Raw genomic sequence first — 7,394 nt, forward strand, 5'->3', positions numbered from 1 at the left:
CGGAAACCTCCTATTGGTAGTTATTGTGGCTTTATTGTATACAGATATATTTATATAAATGGTAAGACTTCACAATAAGGTTCATTAGTTAACATTAGTTAACTAGTGTAGTTAACATGAACTAAGAATGAACAATACTATTGCAGCATTTATTAATGTTAATTTCAACATTTACTAATGCATTATTAAAATCAAAAGTTGTGTTTGTTAACATTAGTTAATGCACTGTGAACTAACATGAACTAACAATGAACGACTGTATTTTCATTAACTAACATTAACAAAGATCAAATTATCAACTCTAACTCCTCCTAGAGCTTTAACTCTACAAACTCCAAACTCAGCCCAGATCTTCAGACTGATCTGACTGAGTGTGCTATATCTTTTCTAACTGATCGGACTTACGGTTTTCATAAAAATGAAGATTAAAAATCATAAAAATCCCATAGACTTACATTGATGGAATGTTCTATATCTATCTATCTAGCTATCTATATCTTTATAGCAACACTCTAGCAACTAGCCCAACCAACCTAGCAACCACCCCAAGAACCCTAGCAACTACATAGCAACACCCTAGCTACCACCTGGGCACCTAGCAACCGCCCAGAGTACCCTAGCAAAACCTTAGCAACCACCCCAAGTACCCTAGCAACCGCATAGCAACACCTTAGCAACCACTCTGGGTAGCCAGCAACCACATAGCAACATTCTAGCTACCACCCCAAGTACCCTAGCACCACCTTAGCAACCACCTCAAGTACCCTAGCAACCGCATAGCAACACCCTAGCAACCACTCTGGGTAGCCTAGCAACCACATGGCAACATCCTAGCAACCACCCCAAGTATCCTAGCAACCGCATAGCAACAGCCTAGCAACCACCCCGGGTACCATAGCAACCGCATAGCAACAACCTAGCAACCACCCCGGGTACCCTAGCAACCGCATAGCAACACCCTAGAAACTTCCCGAGTACCTTAGCAACTGCGTAGCAACACCTTAACAACCGCCCCAGGTACCATAGCAACTGCATAGCAACACCTTAGCAACCACCCCGGTTACCCTAGCAACCGCATAGCAACACCCTAGCAACTGCCCTGGGTACCCTAGCAACCGCTCTAGTAACCACCCCAAGTACCCTAGCAACCACCCCAGGTACCCTAGCAACTATATAGCAACACCTTAGCAACCATCTATCTATCTATCTATCTATCTATCTATCTAATAATAATAATAATAATAATAATAAATTTTATTTTATATAGCGCCTTTAAAAGTAGCATCTCAAAGCGCTTTACATACAGTGGGTACGGAAAGTATTCAGACCCCCTTAAAATTTTTCACTCTTTGTTATATTGCAGCCATTGCTAAAATCATTTAAGTTAATTTTTTTTCTCATTAATGTAGGGTGCTGTGTGTACATTAATGAGGAAAAAAAATTAACTTAAATGATTTTAGCAAATGGCTGCAATATAACAAAGAGTGAAAAATTTAAGGGGGTCTGAATACTTTCCGTACCCACTGTAGATGCACCAACCAAGTTACGGTGTTCATTAAACAGAATGTCTGTAGAGAGAAAGTGATTAACGCAAATTTAATGCAAAAAAAAAAATATAAAAAAAATAAAATATATATAAATAAAAAACTTAATGCTACTCAAGTGAAGCTACTTTGAAGAAGAAAAAAAAAAAAAAACACATCATCGTTTGGTCTTATTCATCAAAATGAACTAGTCAATAACATGATTGGCTCTTCTAATCACTAATATTGGGAGAACACACATTGAAACAAACATAAAAACTAATTCCTGCAACTGAACAAGGAATAAAATATTAAAACTCACCTTGCTATACTAACTGGTGATAAAGAACCACCAAAAGAGTACGTTTAATCAAGCCCATTCTTTACCACAAACTTAACCACTGAGACAGCCAAACTAACTATACATATAATTCCAACCAAACCAGGACTTTTAAAGCCAAACAGAAAACAATTTGTGCCACCTGGACAGCTCATTAACTCATTATTACATAATCAGTAAGCACGCACAGCTTGAAAATCATTAAACCTGGGGCCTGTAAAGTGGCTTGGCTTTAAGCAGCGTTCATTGCCATAGTAACTTACACTGCACAGCTGATCTGCTTCAGGGCAGGTTATGTTCTGGGTAAGAGATTTCAAACTGAAGTTGGATCAATCAGGGGCCGGTACCATGATGGTAGATGAACAAATTCAGAGTTACAGGATTAGTTTTGAGTTGACAAAACCAAACCACTCCAATCCGGCTTTGTTGGTACCATAATGCTGATCATCAACTTTCTTTGTCAACTCAGGCTTTGATCCTGAGTTTGTGGAGCGCGTGCACATGAATGTGTGACATCAGTGGCAAACAACCAATCACATGCCTTGCAACACATAGCAAGTGTGATTCACTTCTCGGGAGAGAGCCAGCGAGATTCAAAACTCTTTTCTTAAAGGTTAAGAGATCAAAGAACATGAGGAATATAAATGCATTTACACTGAAGCTTTAATTTGTAGGAAGAGAAACTGGGGGAGTGACTTTTTTGTGTCAGACATGTATCGCTTTGCTCACATCTGATTGGTCCAATTTCAGTTTAGTTTACACCAATCCTGGGTTTTAGGTACCATGAAAGTGACTTGGCTTTTAGCGGCGTTCATTGCCATAGTAACTTACACTGCACAGCTGACCTGCTCCAGGGCAGGTTATGTTCTGGGTTAGAGATCTCAAACTGAAATTGGATCAATCAGCTGTGATCAAAGAAACATATGGGTGACGTCACCTATCCCAGTGTCTGTTGCAATAGCTTCACCTTTTCTACCAAATCCTGTGAACATCTCCGCACAAACTGTTAGAAGAGCACTTCGTAGAGAGAGTTTTTAGAGACAGACAAAATCCCCTAGCTTTTCCTGATACTTGTATGAAAGATACAGACTCTCCGCGGAAAGAAGCTCTTATATTTGCGAACTTCTTGAGCCGCACATAACAAATGCGACACGTCGAAGTCATGCCCTTACTGAACCGTAAATGGTATGTATTGTGTCGCGGTTTTTTGCAAGTGGTACATACTTGTATGCAGTCGGTGATGCAGCGAACCTTGGGAAAAATACGGTTTGTCAAACCATTCGCAAGGTGGTCCTCGCACTGCAGGGGTATATAAATAGCTTCATAGTGTTCCACTGCCGGTAAGATTGATAGGGTGGCAGCACATGAACAGAGTTACATGTTATGTACATGTTATTGTAAATCTTTTTTTTTTATTATTAAACTTATGATAGGATTCCCTAAAGTCCTAAAGTCATAGGAGCAATAGACTGCACACATGTTGCAATCAGCACAGCTCTTGGAGAACATGTGGCAGATTGTGAAGAGAAAGTCCTTTCACAGCCTCAATGTGCAGGTAGGTGTACTGTACATGCAAGTGATTTTTATTTTCAGTGCGATGTATCATTAACACATGACAATGATCTACTGTACATTTCATCTACAAATGACTTCATCATGAACGCATGATCACAAGCTTGGATGCAAAATGGCCTGGCTCAGTCTACGACTCGCAAATTTTCCGTGAGTCGGTTGTGTCAGCGCTTTGAGGAAGGCAAGTTAAATTTGGATCAGTACAAAACAACTTAAAGGGTTAATTTTAATTGACAAAGCAAAACTTATACAATTTCCCCCTTTTCTGTTCTGTGACAGGGCTTTTTGATGGCCTGTTGGTAGGAGACCGGGGTTATGCATGCTAGAGATTTTTTACAAACCCCCTATCCGGACTCAGACAAGGCCACAAAACCGCTTCAATGTGGCCCTCAGTAAAACAGGGGCCGGTACCATGATGGTAGATGAACAAATTCAGAGTTACAGGATTAGTTTTGAGTTGACAAAACCAAACCACTCCAATCCGGCTTTGTTGGTACCATAATGCTGATCATCAACTTTCTTTGTCAACTCAGGCTTTGATCCTGAGTTTGTGGAGCGCGTGCACATGAATGTGTGACATCAGTGGCAAACAACCAATCACATGCCTTGCAACACATAGCAAGTGTGATTCACTTCTCGGGAGAGAGCCAGCGAGATTCAAAACTCTTTTCTTAAAGGTTAAGAGATCAAAGAATATGAGGAATATAAATGCATTTACACTGAAGTACTTGTCCATGAAAGAGGACAAATAAAATGTCAGCGCTTTGAGGAAGGCAAGTTAAATTTGGATCAGTACAAAACAACTTAAAGGGTTAATTTTAATTGACAAAGCAAAACTTATACAATTTCCCCCTTTTCTGTTCTGTGACAGGGCTTTTTGATGGCCTGTTGGTAGGAGACCGGGGTTATGCATGCTAGAGATTTTTTACAAACCCCCTATCCGGACTCAGACAAGGCCACAAAACCGCTTCAATGTGGCCCTCAGTAAAACCAGGGTCAAGATCGAGATGACCTTTGGCATCCTAAAGGCACGTTTCAACTGCCTTCGGCGGTTAAGGGTGTCATCAGAGCGGGCATCACAGATAGTGGCTGCATGTGCCATTCTGCACAATATAGCCACTATCAGAAAGGAGCGAGTACCACCACAAAACCAGCTTCTCCCCGATGAAGTTGACCCCATCACACTTGACCACCCAGCTAGCGCAGCTGTCAGAGATGCAATCACCATTACAATATTTTACTTACTAAAAGCACATTGAAACTGCAGATAGGTCTCAAATGGTTTATGTGGCTAGGGAGGGAGAAAGATCCATTAATAAGTACTGTGTTCATACTAATGTGTTGCTTGGTTTAACAAGTTCACATACGGAGATCTGTTTTTCCAGCTGTTTGATCTCCGATTTAATTTGGAGGCTCCTCAGCTCACAGTCCAGCTCCTTTAGTGTGCAGTCCAATTCTAGGCTCCTTTTGTAAAGGGCCCTGACGGAGTCAGTTTCCACCGGAAACAATTCCACCACAAAAAAAATAAAAAAATAAAAATAAATAAAATTACAAGTTTTCTTAAGGCAAGTCAAATCACAAATGGCATGACTTACAGGCACAGGACTGGCGGTAATTTATGTGGAGGGTTTAAAGCATTACCTTGTTCACATTCCTTCTGAAGCCCATTGAGGTAGAGGCCTCAGTTTCTGGGGCAGGTTGTGAAAAATCCTACAATAAAAGAGATATGGGCCAAGAGGGTGTCTTCATTTGCATCTCCCTAATAAATAAAAGTAGGCCAATGTAAAGCATAACTGTTATAAAGCCATGTTCATAGTGTTCTGTCTGCTGCATGCTCACCTCTGTGTGGGAGACTGTGTGAACATGTGCCGGCTTCAACAGGGACACTGTATTTCCCTCTACTGCAGAACAGTCAGCCACATGTGAAACTTTTTAAAGGTAGTAATGCATTACACACATACCCAGTGTCACTTGCTTGGAGCCAGCACCAGGGTCAGATTGTACAGCACCTGTAATCCCATCCATAATCAGCCACCCCTTATTGCTACTCCGAGCCAGCGCCCTCCCCCAGTTTTCCGAACGTCACTTTCTGTTTGCTGCAAAAAAGTTTGTGAAAATGTTCACTTAAATAATAAAAAGGTTATGGTAAATACTCACCACTTTGAATGATATTTTTATATTTTGTCTTTATCTGCTGCCAAGAACGTTTGTAGTTGGGGTTGCATCTAAAAATCAATGATTATTAAATTTTGAAGTAATTATATACACATTCGCATTTTAATATACAAATACATACATGTACATTTTAATTTCAGCATTTAATATTTTTAAAACAAAACTAACCGTTAACATTACGTCTAATGCACAGTGAAGTAACATGAGTAACTTCAACAACTCTATCTGAATTAACATTAGATTAATAAATGCTGAAAAACTATTGTTCATTGTTAATTCATGTTAACTAATGCATTAAGTTCTCTAAACAAATACAACCTTATTGTAAAGGGTAACCATCATATACACACGCACACATACACATTTTTAATTAGCCTATTGAATGTATTTGCTTAACTTAGGCATTAATGTAATCAGCGATCTTTCCCCAACATTCTTCTCTTGATTCGGCAGCAGAGACCATATTACTGCATGCTTGAAAGACGTTTATACTCCACGTATTTTTGAATAATTATTTCTTGCGTCTCCACGGAAAAATACACGGCTCTCGCTCTATCCATATTGAACACGATTGGTTGTTCGATGCCGACATCACTCTTTTATGTGCATGCGCCCTGGAGTAATCATAGCTTAAGGATCAAAGCCCGAGTTAACACAGAAAGTTGATGATCTGCGTCAAGGTACCAATTAAGCCTGATTGCATCGGTTTGGTTTTGTCAACTCAAAACTAATCCTATAACACTGAGTTTGTTCAGCCACCATCATGGTACAGGCCCCAGGTCAGCTGTGCAGTGTAAGTTACTATGGCAATGAACGCTGCTAAAAGCCAGGCCACTTTACAGGCCCCAGGATTAATGATTTTCAAGCTGTGCGTGCTTACTGATTATGTAATAATGAGGTAACAAGCTGTCCAGGTGGCACAAATTGTTTTCTGTTTGACTTTAAAAGTCCTGGTTTGGTTGGAACTATATGTATAGTTAGTTTAGCTGTTTTAGTGGTTAAGTTTGTGGTAAAGAATGGGTTTGATTAAGCTTGCTATGTTGATGGGTTTTTTTATCACCAGTTGTTATGGCAAGGTGAGTTTTAATGTTTTATTCTTTGTTTGGTTGCAAGAATTAATTTTTATGTTTGTTTCAATATGTGCGTGTTCTCTCAATATTAGTGATTAGAAGAGCCAATTTTATTGACTTCGGTTTGGTCTCATTCATCAAAATGAACTTTTTATTTATTTATTTTTTACTACTTTATTTTTTTTCTTAAAGTAGCTTCATTTGAGTAGCATTAAGTGATGTTTTTTAATAGCCAAATTCCCCAAACATGTCCACCTAGGTTCAGAATTTGAACAAGATTGCATAGCTGCATTATAAAGACTTCTAAAAATAACATAGCCTCCCAAGTCTCTTGTTCATTTGTCATCACTGCTCTGTATTCAGCTCCATAGGTTTACATGACTCTTTGTTACTACAAGATTCTTTCAGATTAAGAAACACCAAATATCACGCGTCACTCCAGCAGTAAAGTAATTTGGCTTTTTTTTTTTTTTTTTTTATTAAATTTGCGTTCTCTGTGAACGGCACCTTGAGTCCTTCTGATTAGTATGTTTCAGGCGCGGTCTAGTTACGTGCTGTCAAATGTGTTCAACCAAATAAAAAAATAATAATTTATGGGGGTGTCTTGTTCAGTGTTATACTTGTTCCAGAGTTTCTTGAGTGCTAAGAGCCTTGTAGAGCTGCTTTAATGTTTTTTTTTTTTTTTTTTTTTTTTTTTTTTTTTTTTTTTTTTTT

General features: G+C 39.1%; 1 long non-coding RNA gene and 1 pseudogene across 1 annotated transcript; one reads left to right on the top strand and one right to left on the bottom strand.

Annotated features, from left to right (window-relative positions):
• The first annotated feature begins 3,370 nt into the window (after positions 1-3,370).
• LOC107757162 (putative nuclease HARBI1) lies at positions 3,371-4,946 on the top strand (annotated as a pseudogene).
• A 319-nt stretch (positions 4,947-5,265) lies between these two features.
• Positions 5,266-6,234, bottom strand: LOC107757169 (uncharacterized). Its single transcript, XR_001641900.1, has 3 exons — positions 6,008-6,234; positions 5,593-5,660; positions 5,266-5,531 (listed from the first exon to the last, which is right to left on the bottom strand). It is a non-coding gene; the product is annotated as an uncharacterized LOC107757169 (long non-coding RNA).
• Between the last annotated feature and the right edge of the window lie 1,160 nt (positions 6,235-7,394).

The sequence above is a fragment of the Sinocyclocheilus rhinocerous genome, unplaced genomic scaffold, assembly GCF_001515625.1.
Source record: "Sinocyclocheilus rhinocerous isolate Xijiao unplaced genomic scaffold, SAMN03320098_v1.1 scaffold2428, whole genome shotgun sequence".
Taxonomy (NCBI): Eukaryota; Metazoa; Chordata; class Actinopteri; order Cypriniformes; family Cyprinidae; genus Sinocyclocheilus; species Sinocyclocheilus rhinocerous.